The sequence below is a fragment of the Nicotiana tomentosiformis genome, chromosome 6 (assembly GCF_000390325.3).
Source record: "Nicotiana tomentosiformis chromosome 6, ASM39032v3, whole genome shotgun sequence".
NCBI classification, from domain to species: Eukaryota; Viridiplantae; Streptophyta; class Magnoliopsida; order Solanales; family Solanaceae; genus Nicotiana; species Nicotiana tomentosiformis.
In genome coordinates, this window is record NC_090817.1 from 78,174,962 (window position 1) to 78,198,384 (window position 23,423).

The 23,423-nt window shown below is 42.3% G+C and overlaps 1 pseudogene; it reads left to right on the forward strand.

Moving 5' to 3' along the window:
• The first annotated feature begins 5,088 nt into the window (after positions 1-5,088).
• Positions 5,089-23,423, forward strand: part of LOC104119228 (DExH-box ATP-dependent RNA helicase DExH18, mitochondrial-like) — a 35,116-nt pseudogene continuing 16,781 nt past the window's right edge.

Here is a 23,423-nt window from a genome sequence, read left to right on the forward strand (position 1 = left end):
TAAAATATATAGTGATCCCCTCCCATTTCCACTCTAGAATCTCTAACTTTTGAAGCAATCCACCTGGCCGCTGATGCTCATACTTCACCTGCTAACAATTTAGTCACCGAGCTACATACTGCAGTATGTCCTTCTTCATCCGCCTCCACCAATAGTGCTTCTTCAAGTCCCGATACATCTTCGCAACACCTGGATGAATGGAGTACCGCAAAATGTGAGGCTCCTGGAGAATCAACTCACGCAAGCCATCTACATTGGGCACACATAGCCTGTCTTTCATCCGTAATACACCATCATCTCCAATAGTGACCTCCTTGGCATCGCCGTGCTGAACCGTGTCCTTGAGGACAAGCAGATGGGGTCATTATACTGACGCTCTATGATACGATCATAAGGAGAAGACTGAGAAATCACACAAGCCAAAACTCGGCTCGGCTCAGAAACATCCAATCTGACAAACTGGTTGGCCAAAGCCTGAACATCCAAGGCTAATGGCCTCTTTGCTACCGGTAGATATGCTAAGATGACCAAACTCTCTGCCTTGCGACTCAAGGCATCGGCCACCACGTTGGCCTTCCCGGGTGTTAATTTACAGCATGTATATAGTGTAGTATTGTCCCACATTAGTAGAGGAGTAGTATGTCCTTGTATAGTATAGCTATAAATAAGGACCTCTTGTGTAGTATTATTCATTCATTCAATATATCAATAACATATTTTCTCCCGTGCCTTCTCATATGGTATCAGAGCAATTATGAGAGACTTATCGCTGTGCATAAATTCCAGCGATTCCGGGAAAGAGAAATCAGTATTTTTTTAAGGTTGTTTTCTATCTGCTTCATTTCTGTCAGTGTTGTGCAAAATCCAACACTACCACAAGAGTCGTCACTGTCCGGCGACCAAACCCCAGTGAACAACTCCGGCAGAAGCAGCCTCACGCGCCACCAGAATCTCACGCGCGTGAACTCATGCACCGGCGCATACGACCACTTCCAGCCATTTTTTGAAAATCTTCCTTCAGAATAGTTGGGTCGCCTGGTAATTTCGATCCTACCCCTACTGTTTTCATTTCATTCCGACAACTTTGAGTTTTTTTCGGTAGCTACAGTACTATTCCGACAGCTACAGTAGATTCCGGCAGCTACAGTTCAGTATTCTATTTCTGTGTTTTCATACACTGTTTCAGTGGATTACAGTTGATTCTTTGTCCTATTTGGTAATAATTTGCAACAATGTCTTTGGGATTTGATGCTTTTGGGTCTAGAAACATGAGTTCTGGAAATTCTAGTGCTATTATTACCTCGGAACCTTTAATGGGAGGTTCAAACTACTTAGCTTGGGCTTCATCTGTCGAGTTATGGTGTAGAGGTCAAGGTGTTCAAGATCATCTAATCAAACAATCTAGAGATGGAGATGAAAAGGCAATAGCACTTTGGGCAAACATTGATGCTCAGCTATGTAGCATCTTGTGGCGATCTATTGATTTCAAGTTGATGCCCTTGTTTCGTCCATTCCAGACATGTTATTTGGTTTGGGCAAAGGGACGCACCTTATACACTAATGACATATCTCGTTTCTATGATGTGATATCACGGATGACAAACTTAAAGAAGCAGGAATTGGATATGTCTACTTACTTGGGTCAAGTACAGGCAGTCATGGAGGAATTTGAGAAGTTGATGCCAGTTTCGGCTAGTGTGGAAAAACAACAAGAGCAGCGACTGAAGATGTTTCTCGTTCTTACCCTCGCTGGACTTCCTAATGATCTTGATTCAGTACGCGACCAGATTTTGGCTAGTCCGTTTGTCCCGATAGTTGATGAATTATTCTCTCGATTACTCCGCCTTGCTGCAGCACCAAGTCCACCAGTGAGCTCATCACAGATACTTGATTCCTTTGTTCTTGCATCCCAGACAATGGATGTTCGGGCATCTCAAACTATGGAGTATAGACGAGGAGGAGGTCATTTTGGAAGATCTAGACCCAAGTGTTCTTATTGTCACAAACTTGGACACACTCGTGAAATGTGTTATTCCTTACATGGTCGTCCACCCAAAAATGCTTACATTGCTCAGACCGAGACTCCAGGTAACCAAGGAATTTCTTTATCTAAAGAAGAATATAATGAGCTCCTTCAGTATTGAGCAAGTAAGCAGACATCTCCACAAGTAGCCTCAGTTGCTCAGACTGATACTTCTGTTTCTGGTAATTCTTTTGCTTATGTTTCCCAGTCTAGCACTCTTGGCCCATGGGCCATGGACTCCGGCGCTTCTGATCACATCTCTGGTAATATATCACTTTTGTCAAATATTGTATATTCACAGTCTCTTCCCACTGTTACTTTAGCCAATGGATGTCAAACTAAGGAAAAAGGAGTTGGACAAGCTAATCCCTTGTCTTCTATCACCCTAGATTCTGTTCTTTATGTCCCTGGCTGTCCTTTTAGTCTTGCATCTGTTAGTCGTTTGACTCGTGCCCTCCATTGTGGTATATACTTTATTGACGATTCTTTTATTATGCAGGACCGCAGTACGGGCAGACAATTGGTACAGGACGTGAATCAGAAGGCCTTTACTACCTTAACTCACTCAGTCCTTCCACAACATGTCTAGTTACAGATCCTCCAGATCTAATCCACAGACGTTTAGGACATTCGAGTTTATCCAAACTTCAGAAGATGGTGCCTAGTTTATCTAGTTTGTCTACATTAGATTGTGAGTCGTGTCAACTTGGGAAACATACCCGAGCCTCCTTTTCGCGTAGTGTTGAGAGTCATGTGGAGTCTGTCTTCTCCTTAGTTCATTCTGATATATGGGGTCCTAGAAGAGTCAGTTCATCCTTGGGATTTCGTTACTTTGTCAGTTTCATTGATGATGATTCAAGATGTACTTGGCTTTTCTTAATGAAAGATCGTTCTGAGTTATTTTCTATATTCCAGAGTTTCTGTGCTGAAATCAAAAACCAATTTGGTGTTTCTATTGGTATTTTTCGCAGTGATAATGCCTTAGAATATTTATCTTCTCAATTTCAGCAATTTATGACTTCTCAGGGAATTATTCATCAGACATCTTGTCCTTATACCCCTCAGCAAAATGGGGTTGCTGAGAGAAAGAATAGGCACCTTATTGAGACTGCTCGCACACTTCTAATTGAATCTCGTGTTCTGTTGCGTTTTTGGGGCGATGCAGTTCTCACAGCTTGTTATTTGATTAATCGGATGCCTTCATCTCCCATCAAGAATCAGATTCCGCATTCAGTTTTGTTTCCCCAGTCACCCTTATACTTTCTTCCACCTCGTGTTTTTGGGAGCACGTATTTTGTTCATAACTTAGCCCCTAGGAAAGATAAGTTAGCTCCCCGTGCTCTCAAGTGTGTCTTCCTTGGTTATTCTCGTGTTCAGAAGGGATATCGTTGTTATTCTCCAAATCTTCGTAGGTACCTTATGTCAGCTGACGTCACATTTTTTGAGTCTAAACCTTTCTTTACCTCTGCTGACCACCATGATATATCTGAGGTCTTACCTATACCGAACTTTGAGGATTTTACTATAGCTCCTCCTCCACCTTCGACCACAGAGTTTTCATCCATACTAACTGTTGAGGAGTCTAGTGTTGTTCCCCCTAGTTCCCCGGCCATAGGAATACCACTCTTGACTTATCATCGTCGTTTGCGTCCTCCATCAGGCCCAACTGGTTCTCGTCCTACACCTGACCCTGCTCCTGCTGCGGACCCTGCTCCTAGTACACCGATTGCACTTCGGAAAGGTATAAGGACCACACTTAAACCTAATCCTCATTATGTCGGTTTGAGCTATCACCGTCTGTCATCTCCCCATTATGCTTTTATATATTCTTTGTCCTCAGTTTCCATCCCTAAGTCTACAGGTGAAGCGTTGTCTCATCCAGGATGGCGCCAGGCTATGAGTGATGAGATGTCTGCTTTACATACAAGTGGTACTTGGGAGCTTGTTCCTCTTCCCTCAGGTAAATCTACTGTTGGTTGTCGTTGGGTTTATGCAGTCAAAGTTGGTCCCGATGGACAGATTGATCGACTTAAGCCCGTCTTGTTGCCAAAGGATATACTAAGATATTTGGGCTCGATTACAGTGATACCTTCTCTCCCGTGGCTAAAGTGGCTTCAGTCCGCCTTTTTCTATCCATGGCTGCGGTTCGTCATTGGCCCCTCTATCAGCTGGACATTAAAAATGCCTTTCTTCACGGTGATCTTGAGGATGAGGTTTATATGGAGCAACCACCTGGTTTTGTTGCTCAGGGGGAGTCTCGTGGCCTTGTATGTCGCTTGCGTCGGTCACTTTATGGTCTAAAGCAGTCTCCTCGAGCTTGGTTTGGTAAGTTCAGCACGGTTATCCAGGAGTTTGGCATGATTCGTAGTGAAGCTGATCACTCTGTGTTTTATCGGCACTCTGCTTCAAGTCTCTGTATTTATCTGGTAGTCTATGTTGATGATATTGTTATTACTGGCAATGATCAGGATGGTATTACCAACCTGAAACAGCATCTCTTCCAGCACTTCCAAACTAAGGATCTAGGCAGATTGAAGTACTTTCTGGGTATTGAGGTTGCCCAGTCTAGCTCAGGTATTGTTATTTCTCAAAGAAAATATGCTTTAGACATTCTTGAGGAGACGGGGATGATAGGTTGCAGACCTGTTGACACTCCGATGGATCCGAATTCTAAACTTATGCCAGGACAGGGGGAGCCGCTTAGCGATCCTGCAAGCTATAGGCGGCTGGTTGGAAAATTAAATTATCTCACAGTGACTAGACCCGACATTTCCTATCCTGTGAGTGTGGTAAGTCAGTTTATGAATTCTCCCTGTGATAGTCATTGGGATGCAGTTGTCCGCATTATTCGATATATAAAATCGGCTCCAGGCAAAGGGTTACTCTTTGAGGATCGAGGTCATGAGCAGATCATTGGATACTCAGATGCTGATTGGGCAGGATCACCTTCTGATAGACGTTCTACGTCTGGATATTGTGTTTTAGTAGGAGGAAATTTGGTGTCCTGGAAGAGCAAGAAACAGAATGTAGTTGCTCGGTCTAGTGCAGAAGCAGAATATCGAGCAATGGCTATGGCAACATGTGAGCTAGTCTGGACCAAACAATTGCTCAAGGAGTTGAAATTTGGTGAAATCAGTCAGATGGAACTTGTGTACGATAATCAAGCTGCCCTTCATATTGCATCAAATCCGGTGTTCCATGAGACAACTAAACACATTGAGATTGATTGTCACTTCGTCAGAGAAAAGATACTTTCAGGAGAGATTGCTACAAAGTTTGTGAGGTCAAATGATCAACTTGTAGATATCTTCACCAAGTCTCTCACTGGTCCTCGTATTAGTTATATATGTAACAAGCTCGGTACATATGATTTGTATGCACCGGCTTGAGGGGGAGTGTTAATTTACAGCATGTATATAGTGTAGTATTGTCCCACATTGGTAGAGGAGTAGTATGTCCTTGTATAGTATAGCTATAAATAAGGACCTCTTGTGTAGTATTATTCATTCATTCAATATATCAATAACATATTTTCTCCCGTGCCTTCTCACACCGGGATGATAGAGAATAGTGATATCACAGTCCTTAAGCAACTCCAGCCACCTTCACTGCCACAAGTTAAGATCATTGTGTTTAAATAGATGCTGTAGACTCTGGTGATCGGTGTAGACCTCACAAGGAAAACCATACAAATAGTACCGCTAGATCTTCAAGGCATGAACAATAGCTGCTAACTCAAGGTCGTGGACAGGATAATTATTCTCATGCACCTTCAGCAGTCTAGACGCGAAGGCAATCACCCTACAGTCATGCATCAACACCGCACCAAGACCAATGCGCGACGTATTACAATACACCATATAGGACCCCGAACCAGTAGGTAGTACTAACATTGGGGCTGTAGTGAAAGAAATCTTAAGCTTTTGAAAGCTCTTCTCACACTCCTCGGTCTACCTGAACGGAGTACCTTTCTGGGTCAGCCTGGTCATAGGTGCTGCAATAGATGAGAAACCCTCTACAAATCAACTGTAATACCCCACCAAGCCAAGAAAACCCCGGATCTCCGTTACTAAGGACAGTTTGGGCCAACTCTGTACTGCTTCAATCTTCTTCGAATCTACCTTGATCCCCTCACTCAATACTACATGACCCAAAAATGCCACTGAATCTAGCAAAATTCACACTTCAAATATTTTGCATATAACTTCTTTTCTCTCAAGGTCTAAAGTACAATCCTCAGGTGCTTCTCATGATCCTCCCAACTCTGGGAGTATACCAGAATGTCGTCAAAAAACACAATGGCAAACGAGTCGAGATAGGGCTGAAATACATTGTTCATCAATTCTTTCCACTTTGTAGTAAGTAAAACTCTCCTTAGAACTTCAAATCACACAACCGCTAACCTGTTCACAAGAGATAGCCCACTTGTGGAATTCCGTACTGACATATCCCGACGATGCTGTACTAGGTACAATTACCACGAAATCAGTAAACCCTCCTGAGCCCGTGCTCATCCACCAGCTGTACAAGTCTGTTCCCTCCCCTATTGACATCAACTGAAAGTGTGACAATACATCCCAAACTTGAAGTCATGTTGCATACCAACGATAATCAAGTTTTCCCACCCCTCTTCACTTCAAGCAAACTCCTTTCTGCCATATCCAATCTTCCTCGATACAGTAGCCACCATCCCAAATAAAACCCGTAGACCAAATCACCCTCCATTACGATTCCCAATTCTCCCTAAGCTTTCTCAAATAGTACAATGGAGACTCGGTGGACTGCGATGCGCAGCCTGAATTGCAGCTCACAAAAATATTTTCTCAACAGATGTGCCTACGCACCAAGATGATCACCAAATGAACCTGTCAGATCCTGCACATTTAGTGCAGAATTGAAGCATGAGTATATAAATCAACGTGTATCCAGTAAGTATCTAGCCTAAACCCGAAGAAGTAGTGACGAGAGGTCGACATCGACACTTGCTAGAGGTCCAAATAAATAATATGATAATTCATAACAAATATGAAGTGCACAACAATAGTGGAGTAAATCTGTAATTTCATAATTTTCTAATTATTTATTTTAAAGTATAAATTTCTCGATCTGAATGCTGCTGGGGCGTTGGTCAGCCCAAAAGATTTCACAAGAAACTCGTAATGACCATACCGAGTCCTGAAGGCGGTCTTCGGGATATCTGGCTCCCGAATCTTCAACTGATGATAGCCTGAACGCAAGTTGATCTTAGAGAACACTCTGGCACCCTGAAGCCGATCAAATAGGTCATCAATACGAGGCAATGGATACCGGTTATTCACCGTAACCTTGTTCAACTGACGATAATCAATACGCATTCGCATATAACAATTCTTCTTCTTTGCAGATAAGACCGGAGCACCCCAAGGCAACACACTAGGCCGAACGAATCCCTTATCAAGCAAATCTTGCAATTGTTCCTTTAATTCTTTCAACTCTGCTTGGGCCATACGATAGAGTGGAATAGAAATGAGCTGAGTTCCCGGTAACAAATCAATACCAAAGTCAATATCTTCGTCGGGCGGCATGCCCGGAAGATCCACCGGGAATATATCTGGATAATCCCTCACTATCGGAACTAACTTGACGGTAGGAGTATCAACACTAACATCCCTCACATATGCCAGATACGCATCACACCCCTTCTCAATCATCCGCTGAGCCTTTAGAAATGAGACAACCCTGCTAGGAACATAATTTAAAGTACCTCTCCACTCTAACCGCGGTAGACCTGGCATAGCCAATGTCACCATCTTGGCATGACAATCAAGGATAACATGATAGGGTGACAACCGGTCCATGTCCAATATAACATCAAAATCCACCATACTAAGCAAAAATAAATTGGCTCTGGTCTCAAAATCACTAAGAATAACTAACACGACCGATACACACGGTCAACAACAATAGAATCTCCCACGGGTGTATACACATAGACATGAGAACTCAAAGAATCACGGGATACACCCAAATACAAAGCAAAATAAGATGACACATAGGAATAAGTGGAGCCTGGATCAAATAAGACCGATGCATCCATTTGATAGACCGAAATAATACCTGTGATGAAAAAGTCGGATGCAACTGCCTCCGTCCTAGCAAGAAGAGCATAGTATCTCGTATGTCCTCCCCCTCTAGGGTGAACTCTACTTGCCCGACATCCACCTCTAGCTGGCTGTACAGGTGGGGTGGCAACTGGTGCGACAACCATGGACTGAGAAGCCTGAAGACTTGGTGGAATATACGGAGCCTGAGTAGCCTGTGGAGGTGCAACCCTCTTGAGTCTAGGGATCTCTCACTACGTGACAAGTGTCACCAGACTCAAACAAGCTCTCGGAGGACGTGGATGTTGTGGCTGACTCGGTGCTGATCGGCTAGACTGACCGCTAAAAGCACCTCGTGCAGGAGGTGCACTAGATAATGGCAGTGCATAATAGGGAGCCTGAGGCCCAGGAGTGGCCGGAATACCGCTAGAAGCTGGAAATGCTGAATGGACAGGGTGACTCATATAGCCCCTACCATGACGAGCTGCAACTGAGGCACGAGTACTACTGTATGTGCCAGACTCTCGAGACCTCTTGGCATCCCTCTCCTCTCTCTCCCGAGTCATCATAACCTCCAATCTCTTAGCAATCCCCACTTCCTGCTGGTATGCGATGTCCATCTCAAACTCTCGGCTCATGCTAAATCTGATATTGGGGTTGAGCCCCTCTATAAATCGATGAACCCGCTCTCGAACAGTAGAACCAAGGCTGGCGCATGCCTAGCCAAATCACTAAACCGGACCGTATACTCCGACATGGTCATAGAACCCTGGCGCAACTGCTCAAACTCTGCGCGCCATGCATCTCTGAGACTCTCGGGAACATACTCCCTTAAGAACATATTTGAGAACTGAGTCCAAGCGAGCGAAGCTTCCTGAGCCGGACTACTCAACTCATATTGTCACGCCCCGACCTCGGGGAGCGCAATCGATGCTCAACCGAGTGAACCCGGCCGAGCAAGCTTGTTAGATTTTATTCTACCCAAACTCATCCATGAATAAAGAGAATACATATTTATGTTAATCAAACAATAAGGTGATTATGCCTGCAATACCAATTTCTTACCATTAGTTACTTCATTTTGAAGTCTCAAATTTCACACACATTTTTCATAGTCTGAAGTGGCATAAGCAATTCAACACAACATAACTAGTTTGACTTCCCCATCACTAATATACAACCCACACTATGTATACGGAACCCATATTGATACAGAAGAGTGCTATGATAATGCCGGCAATAAGGTCCCGGCTATACCTCAATCACAATACACAAGAAAAAAAAGATACATGAACCTGAAATGAAGTGGGGCTCACCAAGTCAGCTGGGAAGAGGATGTACCGCTCTCACTGATCAATGTCTCATGTGGTGGAACCACCTGCATTCATTAAAGATGCAACGCCCCCGACAAAAGGGACGTTAGCACATGTTGAATAGTACTAGTATGAAAACCGAAACATCTATTCAAGAATTTGGAAATACAACATGAATATGATGAATCATGGTAACAATCATAGGACTTAGATAACCATAAAAGTCAAATAGATTTGTTAAGACCTTCCAATAACAATTATAAATTTCCAGTCGGGGATTCTCTACAATCACCTTTACACAGAACGACTTTGCCGCCTCACCCCAATATATATGGGTGGAGGTGCATTCTACTATACCCAAACTTTACACAAAGCGGCCTTGCCGCCTCACCCTAATGTATGCGGGTGGAGGTGTATTCCACAATCCCAAAACTCTACACAAAGCGGCCTTGACGCCTCACCCCAATGTATGTGAGTGGAGATGTATTCCACAATACCAAAACTCTACACAAAGCGGCCTTGCCGCCTCACTGCAATGTATGCAAGTGGTGGTGTAATCCTAATCACAATCTCTACACAATTTAGCATCTCAGTTTTCATTTGAAACACGACTTGAAGTTGTAAAATTTAGATAAACAATCCATACTTTGAATACGTTCTCACAATAGTAACACAACACAACAATAACATTTGGAACACGTATGGAACATATATCTCTTGTCACAAAGCTTATCCAGAATAATCGGTTCGTGGTGAACAACTTGAAACTTACAAGAATAATGTGAAGTTAAATTCTAAGAGAAGAGTTAGCCAACATACCTCAAATTTGGCCCCTAATGATACTACAACGATCCACTACACTAAGCAACTTCAATCTACAATAACAATATCCAATGGGACCAATATTAGTAAAAAAATCCATAATTTAGGCCATTCAGGCATTTTATCAAACACCTAGTAGGCATGAATCTCTACCCCTCTTAACCATAGAATACGTTCATCTAACTACTACTATTTTCCAATAATTTATCCCACCATCATTCTTAAGCAATTCATAACTTCCAATACCATATACATGATCATCCATCCAAACCCAACCAACAAAGTTCCGACAAATAATCACCTTTCAATCTCTACAATGGTTATGTATTTAAATTGGGAACGTATGGCTTCCAATCACCATACCATAAGTTTCAATAATTAATTCATACTCATATTCTCATAATATATATCCATACATGTAAGTCTAAGGGTGTATGATTACCTTTTGGAAGAAATCTTGCAAAATCCTCCTTTGAGTTCTTGAAGAAATTTCTTGAAGATCTATGTATTTTATGTGTAGATTTCATCAATACTAGTGTAAAAATGATGAAATGTCACACCAAGATAATAGGGATTGCTTACCTTTAATATGGGAGGAGTTGGTGGTCTTGAGAGAGTAGAGAGGAACTCCCAAATCTGTCCAAGTGAAATGGGGGAAATGAACCCCCAAGGTGAGTACTTAAGGGAAAATCTTGAGGTAGGGGTAGCGTGCCAGTGCCAGCACCAAATGCCTATACTTCACTGGTTTTCAAAGTTGCTGAGAGGGCTGGCGTGCCATAATCATCCTGTTGCATTGTCCCTAGCATGCTCCCAGTTATTTTCTTCTCGATTTCTTGCTTCTCCACTCACCCTCAATTGAATCCTTGCTATGATATAGACCCGAATTGACTTCCAAACCTTCATATAAGTATGAAACCATGTTTACATAATAACATTCTTTCCATTTAATGTATCCAACTTGTTACATACAAATTCTTCCCATTCATAAAACTTCTTAATATATTCCAACACACCTTAAACATATATTTGCATTTCAAAATGATGTGGTTATATCCCATAGGTCTCCTTTAATACTCGAATACGTTATTCCCAAATACCGCTGGTGCATATTTAAATCTTAAATCCTTAGGAAATTTTAACAGGGCCTTACATTCTCCCTCGCTTAGGATCATTCGTCCTCAAATGAGGGTCAAGATCCGCCATTAGCATCTAATGTGACTCACCTGTTACTTCGCACATCAACAGTTCCAAAAATTTGGCTAACTCCCTAAATTTCCAAAACTTTTGCCAGAGTCTCCCCTGTAACTGGGCCTATCTACCTGTCAGAGAATCCCATAAACCAATCCTAACAACATATACATAACCGATGATGCAATATAACACAAGAACAACACCAACCGTGGCATCATACGCAATGTATTACTAGAAAAGGAACACCCTTAACATCAACTGTACAAATGATACATAATTCATAGAAGGTAACTCTTAGAATTTTCATAGAACACAACTTTATAAATACATGGATATTCAAACAAACAAGGATACTTTTTCTTCATTTCTTCCTCGGCCTCCCAAGTATCCTCTTCAACCTGTTGGTTTTGCCATAGCACTTTCACGGAGGCAATTTCTTTATTTCTCAACTTTCAGACTTGTCGATCAGTAATAGAAACTGGAATCTCTTCATAAGTCAATTTCTCAATAACCTCAATAGTCTCAACCGGAACAATGAGTGTCGGGTCTCCAACTACTCTCTTCAACATAGACACATGAAACACCAGGTGCACTAATGACATCTCAGGTGGTAGCTCAAGCTTGTACGCCACCTCACCGATCCTCTAAGTGATTCTGTACTGTCCGAAATACTTTGGAATCAATTTTCCTTTCTTACCAAATCGAATTACACCCTTTATGGGTGAAACCTTCAAAAATACCCAATCATCTTCCTTGAACTCCAAATCCTTACGACGAATATCCAAATAGGACTTCTGATGACTCTGAGCAGTCTTCAACCGATCCTTAATGATTTTAACTTTTTCCATAGGCTGATGCACGAGGTCTGGCCCTATCAACTCTGCTTCCCCAATCTCAAACCACCCAAATAGGAGATCTGCATCTCTTACCATATAAAGCCTCAAATGGTGCCATCTGAATACTAGCATGATAACTATTGTTGTAGGCAAATTCTATGAGTGGAAAATGATCATCCTAGCTACCTTTGAAGTCTAGAAAACAAGCGCAACATATCGTCGAGTGTATGAATAGTCCACTCTGCATGTTCGTCCGTCTGCGGGTGAAAGTCTGTACTAAGATTCACCTGAGTACCCAAACCTTGCTGAAATGTCTTCCAAAAATTAGTAGTGAATTGTGCTCCCGGATCAGAAATGATGGAAACTAGATTGCCATACAACCTGACTATTTCTTTGATATACAACTGAGCATACTGTTCCGTTGTATCGGTAGCCTTAACTGGCAAAAAGTGGGCTGATTTCGTCAGTCGATCCACAATCACCCAAATCGAGTCAAACTTACGAGGAGTGGGATGTAGTCATACTACAAAGTCCATATTAATCATTTCCCACTTCCACATTAGAATTTCTATGTTTTGTGCTAACCCACCGGACCTTTGGTGTTCGGCCTTCACTTTCTGACAATTTGGACATCTCGCCACAAAGTTCGCTACATTTATCTTTATATCATTTCACTAATAGACTTCCTTAAGATCATGATATCTTTTTGTAGAGCCCGGGTGTACGAAATACCTGGAAGTGTGAGCCTCGGTCATGATTCTCTCCCGGAGACCATCTACATTTGGAACTCATAGCCGTCCTTGGTACCTTAGTGTACCATCACCCATGCCAAGAGAAAGGCCATGGTATTATTTTTATGAATCCCCTCTTTCAATTGTTCCAACAATGGATCGTTGTATTACTTCTCCTTGACTTCCCCAACAAGTGATGATTCAGCCCTATTTTGCATAATCACCCCTCCTTCACTAGAGTCCACAAGACAAACTTCCAAACTAGACAATCGGTGAACTTTCTTGGCCAATGGCCTTTGATATGCCTCCAAGTGTGCTAAACTACCCATAGATTTCCAGCTAAGAGCATCTGCCACAACATTAGCCTTTCCTGGATGATATAGAATATCAATGTCATAGTCCTTAAGTAATTCAAACCATCTTCTCTGCCTCAGATTCAATTCCTTCTGCTTGAAAATATATTGAAAGCTCTTATGGTCTGTGAATATATACACATGGACCCCATATAAGTAATGACGCCAAATCTTCAATGCAAATACCACCGTCGCAAGTTCTAAGTCATGCGTTGGATAATTCTTTTCATGATTCTTGAGTTGCCTAGAAGCATAAGCTATCACCTTGCCCTATTGCATTAATACACACCCAAGCCCAATTCTTGAAGCATCACAATATACTATAAATCCATATGTACCCTCTGGTAAGGTCAACACCGGTGTCGTAGTCCATCTGCTTTCAATTCCTGGAAACTCCTTTCACAAGCATCTCACCATTGGAACTTAATTGCCTTTTGCTTCTATTTAGTCAACGGAGAGGCAAGGGTTGAGAAACCTTCCACAAACTTTTTGTATTACCCCTCTAAGCCTAAGAAACTGCGAATCTCTATTGGAGTTGTAGGCCTCAGCCAATTCTTCACAGCTGCAATTTTCTGAGGATCAACCTTAATTCCTTCACTAGAGATGACATAGCCCAAGAATGTAACATATTCAAGCTAAAATTCACATTTCAAAAACTTCGCATACAACTGGTGCTGATACAAAGTCTGCAAAACTGTCCTGAGATGATCGGCATGGTCCTCCTGACTCTGCGAATAAACAAGAATATCGTCAATGAACACTATCACGAAGGAATCAAGGAAAGGTTTGAAGACCCGATTCATAAGATCCATGAAAGTTGCGGGGGCATTTGTTAACCTGAAAGACATTACCAGAAATTCAAAGTGCCCATACCGATTACTGAAAGTTGTTTTCAGAATATCCTACTCCCTGATCTTCAATTGGTTATACCCGGATCGTAAATTAATTTTAGAGAAGTACTTAGCACCTTGAAATTGGTCAAACAAGTCATCTATCTTTGGTAGTGGGTACTTATTCTTGATCGTGACCTTGTTGAGCTGCCGATAGTCAATACAAATTCTCAGTGACCCATCTTTCTTCCTTACAAAAAGTACCGGTGCGCCCCAAAGTGACACACTCGGCCGGATGAAACCCTTCTCTAACAAATCTTTTAATTATTCCTTTAGCTCCTTCAATTCTGCCGGTGCCATTCTGCAGGGAAGAATAGATATAGGTTGTGTGTCTGGCATCACATCAATCCCAAAATCAATCTCCTTGTCTAGAGGTATCCCAGGTAGTTCATTCGGAATGACTCCCGAAAATTCATTCACAACATGCATAGAGTCAAGTGTAGGTGCCTCTGCATCGGTGTCCGTTACTCGAACCAAATGGTAGATACACTCCTTATTAATCATCCTCGTGGTCTTAAGGTAAGAAATAAACCTACCCTTCAGCACCACATCACCTGCCCTTCCACTCAATAACTGGCTCATTTGGAAATTCAAACCTAACGGTCCTGGTTCGGCAATCAAGCTTGGAAAAACATGAATAAAGCAGTCTATATCCATTATCACGTCAAAATCGACCATCCCTAATTAAATATGATCGGCCATGGTGTTTCAACCACGCAACGTGACAGCACAATCCCTATAAACCCGCGCGGCCAGAATAGACTCACCAACTGGAGTAGATACAGAGAAAGGCTCATGAAGCTGTTCCGGTTCTATCCCAAATTCTATAGCAACATAATGAGTGACATATGACAAAGTGGAACCGGGATCAATAAGAGCATATATATCATGGGACTGGACAGACAATATACCTGTGACAACATCTGGAGAAGCCTCTAAATCCCGATGCCTCCGCATAGCATAAAATTTGCTTGGTCCTCCCGAATTCTGTGCACTACCCCTAGCTGCACCATGCCCTGCGGGTGCTAGGGTGCCTCGAGTTGGAAGTGTTGTAGGTGTGTAGCTGCAGAACTAGCTGGCTGTGCCGCACCTCTGCCCATGATCCGGCGTTGAACGGTAATCCCTCTGGATGTGACCCCTCACACCGCATCCGTAGTATATAGGTAGGTCCATGAAGCAAACCCCAAAGTGTATCCTCCCACACTTAGGGCATGGGGGCCTCCGCTGCTGCTGGAATCTCCCTCCAGGCCGACCCTGCTAGTGGGGTCCCGTGTTGCCCTGACTGGGTCCAGATGACTGTGCACTCATCAAAGACTGAGCGAAGGATTGAGATGGTCCTGATGACCCTCCCCTGAATGCCGACCTACCACCACCAACACCACCGGAAGAACCACCAAAGTTGTCCGTGGACCAGGCCTTGTTGCTACTCTGAAGCTCCACTCTATTCTTCAATTTGCGAGTCTCTGTAGCTTGAGAAAATGCCACCATCTTACCATAGCTCATATCGAAATTCAAGGTAGTTGTAGGGCTAAGGCCCTGTACAAACTGGCGCACTCTAGCCTCCATAGTGGGCAACATGTGAATAACATACTTGGGTAGGCGCACAAACTCTATATGGTACTCCCACACATTCATACTACCCTAGTTCAGGCTTTCAAACTCAACGACACGAGCTGCCTTAGTTTCGACAAGAAAGAAATGATCTATAAAGGCATTTGTGAACTCACCCCACCTTGTCGGAGGGCTCCTCTCCCCACGGGATTCCTCCTATAACTCAAACCAAGAATAGGCCACCCCTTTCAGGCGGTAGGAGGCCAACTCCACTCCCTCTGTCTGTGTAGCATGCATAACCCGGAGAGTCTTGTGCATCTCATTAATGAAGTCCTGGGGGTCCTCCTCGGGATTAGTACCCGTAAACACTGGAGGATCTAACTGAAGAAACTTGTTCAACCTGGAAATAGCAGATTCACCTGGCTGACTGGAAGAAGTAGGCCCAACACTCGATCTCTGGGCCTGAGAAGCCACTATCTGTGCCAAAATCTGTATGGCTCCCCTAAGATCAATATCAGAAATACCAGAATCGGAAGCTGGAGGTGGAGGTGGAACTGGAATATCAGTTGAAGGGACCGTTGCACCTTCAGTAGGTGTAGGGACAGGTGCGGTCTGATTAGTTGTGGTCGAATCAGGCAGCGTAGTAACTGGGGGAATATCCTCACCCTTCGAGTGCTAACTCGCATCATCAAATATAGGATCAAATGCCACTCCTGGAGTGAGATTGGCTCTTTGGCCAGTTCTTGCCTTCTTCTTACGTGCCATGTACTGAAAATTAGAACAACGCACAAGTTAAAGGAGGAACAATCTTACAATCAGTTTTATCACACGATCGAGAACATGAAAGAAGGGTATTATTCCTAAATGCCCAAGAGGCATCCTAATTCTAGTTGTGGTCGAAAATGCACCGATAAGAAGGACTCTACTAGACACGACTCCAAGACATCTTAGGATACTTTAAAACCTTAGGCTCTGATACCAAGTTTGTTACGCCTCGACCTCGGGGTGCGCGACTGGCGCTCAACCGAGTGAACCTAGCCGAGCAAGCCTATTAGATTTCCTTCTACCCAAACTCATCCATGAATAAAGAGAATACATATTTGTGTAAATCAAACAATAAGGTGATCATGTCTGCAATACCAATTTCTTACCATTAGTTACTTCATTTTGAAGTCTCAAATTTCACACACATTTTTCATAGTCTGAAGTGGCATAAGAAATTTAACACAACATAACTAGTTTGACTTCCCCATCATCAATATACAACCCACACTATGTCTACGGAGCCCATATTGATATAGAAGTGCTATAATAATGCTGGCAACAAGGCCCCGGCTATACCTCAAACACAATACACAAGGAACAAAAGATACATGACCCGAAATGAAATGGGGCTCACCAAGTCATCTGGGAAGAGGATGTACCGCTATCACCGATCAATGTCTCTTGTTGTGGAACCACCTGCATCTATTAAAGATGTAGCGCCCCCAGCAAAATGGACGTTAGTATATGTCAAATAGTACTAGTATGAAAACCAAAACATCTATTCAAGAATTTGGAAATACAATATGAATATGATGAATCAAGGTAAAAATCATAGGACTTAGATAGCCATAAAAGTCAAACATATTTGTTAAGACCTTCCAATAACATTTATAAATTTCCAGTCGAGGATTCTCTATAACTACCTTTACACAGAACGGCTTTGCCGCCTTACCCCAATATATATGGGTGGAGGTGAATTCCACTATACCCAAGTTTTACACAAAGTGGCCTTGCCGCCTCATCCCAATGTATGGGGTGGAGGTGTATTCCACAATCCCAAAATTCTACACAAAGTGGCCTTGCCGTCTCACCCCAATGTATGTGAGTGGAGGTGTATTCCACAATACTAAAACTTTACACAAAGCGGCCTTGCCGCCTCACCTCAATGTATGCGAGTGGTGGTGTAATCCTAATCACGATCTCTACACAATTTAGCATCATAGTTTTTATTTGTAACACGACTTGAAGTTGTAATATTTAGATAAACAATCCATACTTTGAATACGTTCTCACAATAGTAACACAACACAATAATAACATTTGGAACACGTACAGAACATATATCTCTTGTCACAAAGCTTATTCGGAATAATCGGTTCGTGGTGAACAACTTGAAACTTACAAGAATAATGTGAAGTTCAATTCTAAGAGATGAGTTAGCCAACATACCTCAAATTCGTCCCTTAATGATACTACAACGATCCACTACATTAAGCAACTTCAATCTACATTAACAACATCCAATGGGACCAATCTTAGTAACAAATTCCATAATTTAGGTCATTTAGGCATTTTATCAAACACCTAGTAGCCATGAATCTCTACCCCTCTTAACCATAGAATTAGTTTATCTAAATACTACCATTTACCTACAATTTATCCTACCATCATTCTGAAACAATTCACAACTTCGAACATTACATACATGACCATTCATCCACACCCAACCAACAAAATTCTACCAAATAATCACCTTTCTCTACAATGGTTATGTATTTAAATTGGGAACTTATGGCTTCCAATCACTATACCATAAGTTCCAATACTTACTTCATAATCATATTCCCATAATATATCCATACATGTAAGTCTAAGGGTGTAGGATTACCTTTTGGAAGAAATCTTGCAAAACCCTCCTTTGAGTTCTTGAACAAATTTCTTGAAGATCTATGTATTTTATGTGTATATTTCATCAATACTAGTGTAGAAATGATAGAATTTCACACCAAGATAATGGGAATTGCCTACCTTGAATATGGGAGGAGTTGGTGGTCTTGAGAGAGTGGAGAAGAACTCCCAAATCCGTCCAAGTGAAATGGGGGAAATGAACCCCCAAGGTGAGTACTTAAGGGAAAATCTTCAGGTAGGGGTAGCGTGCCAGCGCCAACGCCAAATGCCTATACTTCACTGGTTTTCAAAGTTGCTGAGAGGGCTGGCTTGCCACAATCCGCACGTTGCACTGTCCCTAGCACGCTCCCAGTTATTTTCTTTTCGATTTCTTGCTGCTCCACTCACCCTCAATTGATACCTTGCTATGATATAGACCCGAATTAACTTCCAAACCTTCATATAAGTATGAAATCATGTTTACATAATAAAATTCTTTCCATTTAATGTATTCAACTTGTTACACACAAATTCTTCTGATTCACAAAATTTCTTAATATGTTCCAACACACCTTAAACATATATTTGCATTTCAAAATGATGTAGTTATATCCCATAGGTCTCCTTTAATACTCAAATACATTATTCCCAAATACCGCTGGCGTATATTTAAATCTTAAACCCTTAGAAAATTTTAATGGGGCCTTACACATATGCTCGCCACCACTGATAAGCCGCTCCTCTAAGCTAGAACGTAGTGAAATAAACCCTACTAGACTCCGGAACACCCATAGTACGGAGGATATGGTGGCACTCCTCAAGAAAATCATAGGCATCCTCTGACGCCAAGCCACTGAAAGTGGGAGGGTGGTACTTCTTGTACCTCTCGAGACTGAGCTTCTCCTCTTCAGAAACTATTGCCCTAGCCTCGGGCTGAACTGGGGCTACCGACTGCACCAGTATGACCTCTGGAACCTGGTCAACCTGGACTCTCTACTCTGGGGTACGGGCGGCTGGAGTCTGTGCTCCTCCTCCAGCCTAAGATAGGACAGGAGCAAGTGGTATTAACCCTACCTGAGCCAAAGTGCTGAACATGCTCAGAAACTGGCCGAGAGTCTCCTGGAGGGCTGGTGCAGTAACAGGAGTCTCAGGTGCCTGTACTCCAATTGAAGCTACTGGTAGCTCCTCTGTAGCAACTCGTGTGGGTGCTCAGGTTGCACTACGTGGACATCCTCGGCCTCTACCCCGGCCACGGCCTCTCGCATCTCTAGCAGGGGGTTCAGGTATCTGGTTATCCGATCTAGCAGTACGTGTCTTCACTATCTGTGAGAGAATAGAAAGACAGAATATTTAGAATTCGAAGTCAAAGATTTCGCACGATAAGGAATCAAAGAAATGAAGCTTTTCCTAACAGTTACATGACCTCCCGAAGATAAGTACAGACGTTCCTGTACCGATCTGCGAGACTCTACTAAACCTGCTTGTGACTCATAACACCTATGAACCTAGGGCTCTGATACCAACTTCTCATGACCCCAATTTCTCTCTGTAGGATGTCGTGACGGCACCTAGTCTCTAAGACTAGGTAAGCCTAACAAGTATGCGGGATAACTGAAGTATTAAGCTAAAACTCAAAACATCAACAACTGTAATAAATAAAATCTGCAACTCAAGTATATACAACTCCCAAAATCCGGTAGATATAAGTCACAAGCTCTAAAGAGAAATACTAAATATCTATATACAACAGAGTCTAATTAGGATAAGGAAAACAACATAATAAAGATAGAGCCCTAAACAACATAAACTAAATATCTTCGAGGTCTGCGGACGCTGGTAGATATACCTTGAAGTCTCCACGTACGGACTAACTCACTGATATCTAGTCTGGTTGGAAGTACCTAGATCTGCACAAAAAGATGTGCAGAAGCATAGTATGAGTACACCACAACGGTACCCAGTATGTGCCAAGCCTAAACTCGGTAGAGTAGTGACGAGGTCAGGTCAGGTCCCTACTAGAAATAATAAAAAACAAGACAAAAGATATAATAATATAATGAAATGATAGAGAAGTGTAACAATAGAAATTCAGAGGAAGGAAACAACACGGAATCAAGAAGACAATTACAACACTTAAGGGTGGAAGAATCTTACAAGTTTAGGAACAACCACAACAACAACAACAATACAACAAATAGAGGAAATCAACAGGGGCACTCCCGAGATACCGCCTCATAGTCCCAAAAGTAAATATCTCACAACGGCACGACAAAAACCTAGTGCAAACAATAACAACCGCGCACCAGAAACCTCTTGCCACAATAACAATTCGCATGGCAGAAACCTCGTACCACAATAACAACCCGCACGGCAGAAACCTCATGCCACAATAACAATCCGCACGGCAGAAACCTCGTGCCACAACCAAACAGTCACCTCAACAATAATCACGAAAACCAACACATAACAAATGAAACAATAATATTACAAGCAAAGAATCCTACATTTAAAGAATGAATACAGAATCAAGGAAGCAGAAAACTCAACTAAGCATGTTGTATAAATTTCAAATAAGAGATAAGACACGTAGACATGTGAAATTAGGCTAAACATGATGACTACACAGGCTAGAGTAACTCGATTAAGGAAATAAAAGGAAACTACTTAGCAAAACCTGGATTTTTTAATATTTAGCCTGAGTACGCACTCGTCACCTCGCGTACACGGCCTTCATATATTGCAAATTATAAAAACAATTCCAAATCCTAAGGGGATTTTCCCCATACAAGGTTAGACTAGCCACTTACCTCAAACCTCGCTCAATCAATCAATAAGAAGGCCTTTCCCTCGATTTTCGAACTTCGATTGGCTTGAATCTAGACAAAATAATTTCATACTATAAATATAACTATAGGAAACTAATTTAAATAATGAGATAACGAATTTAGCAAAGAATGAAAAATCGCTCCAATAAGTCGACCCGGGACCACATCATGGAACCCGACCAAAATTATAAAATCTGAATGCCCATTTGATATCGAGTCCAACCATATAAATATTATTCAAATCCGATCCCATTTCGCTTTTCAAAACTCAAGAATTTGGTCTAAGAACTCTACAGCTCTTTCCCCAAATTTCTCAACCTAAATCCTTAATTAAATGAAGAAATCGAAGATAGATTAATGAAATATAATAAAAGAACGAGTCAAAAATCCTTAGCCAAATGATTTCTATGAAAATCCCTCAAAATATCACCTCAATCTGAGCTCTATATCTCAAAATATGAAGAAAATGGCAAACCCTCGATTTTAAACTCTCTTCCCAACACTTTGCGCATTTGCACACAAAGATACTGCTTCTGCGGGACCGCACCTGTGGTGAAACCTCTGCATCTACGGAGCTCACTTAGGCTCCCAGACTTCACATCTGCGCATCATAATCCGCATCTGCGGAAGCACTTCTATGCCCGCACGTCCACTTCTGCGAAAACCCTTACCACCTCAGCCTCCCTTACTCTCTGCTTCCGTGATCATTCTTCCGCAGGAGCGACTCCGCTTCTGCAACCTCCTCATCACACATGCGACCACTGACCACCCCCTTCAGTCCCACTTCTATGCTCTCCCTCTCACTTCTGTGAGCTCGCACATGTGATCAAACTTGCGCAGGTGTGATTGCACCGGAACTGGTGCACTTCAGCCATTCTTTAATTTCCAAACTCGATCCGTTAACCATCTGAAATCACCCTGAGGCCTCCGGGACCTCAACTAAACACTTAACAAGTCCTTAAAAATCATACAAACTTAGTCGATCCTTCAAATCATGTCAACAACATCAAAAATACGAATTGCGCATCGATTCAAACCTAATGAACTTTAGAACTTCTAACTATAAAATCCGATGCCGAAACCTATCAAATCAAGTCCGATTGACCTCAAATTTTGCACACAAGTCATAATTGACATTACAGACCTACTCCCACTTTCGGAATCGGAATCCGACCCTAATATCAAATTGTCCACTCCCGGTCAAACTTTTCAAAAATCATCCAACTTTCCAACTTTCGCCAATTAACGCCGAAATGACCTACGGACCACCGAATCAATATCCAGACACGCTCCTAATGCCAAAATCACCCTACAGATCTATTGGGATAGTCAAAACTCTATTCCGGAGTCGTCTTCACACAAATCAAACTACGGTCGACTCCTTTGACTTAAACTTCCAATTTTGGGACTATGTGTTCCATTTCTCTCCCGAACCATAAATCAAACCTCTCGGCAAGTCACGTAACCACAATATAACATAAAGAAGGAAATAAATAGGGGTATCGAGGCTAATACACTCAAAATGACTGGCCGGGTTGTTACACCTCCCTGGGTCCACACTGATCCACCATCCATAAGAATCCCTTTATTCATCAACAACACCCGAAGGCCCAACAATATGCTATCAAGCCATTCTCGTCACATTCGAAATTCCTAAGCATAGAAACCACTTCAAAAATCATCTCCCCCGAACCATTAACATTGGAAATGCCGATTAAATCCTAAAGTCACAACACACAACCATCTCTGATAGCTTCCTCTTAGGTTCCATTCCACATCACCGTGCCCAGAGTCAATCAAATGAAGATCAATATGCTGATGAGCCTCATCGCATTCAACCAGGGACGGTGATAGCACAATATAAACAAAATTTACTCCAAATTTGAAAGTATCAAATCTCGACCGTGGGCAAAACAAATACTAGGCTGAAATGACAGAACATCCCTCCATACGGCGACGATAATAGCCCACTCGAATACGTAGGGAAAAACATCATGCACCATATTTGCAGTACCATTACAACTCCTCGATACCCAATTGATAACCGACACTCCACATCATATAATAATGAATAGAAAGGAAACGAAGGTGTAAGCCTCAATGGAATCAAATCGTACGATGAGGAATCAATAAGGGAAGTGCTCCTAACAACCTTG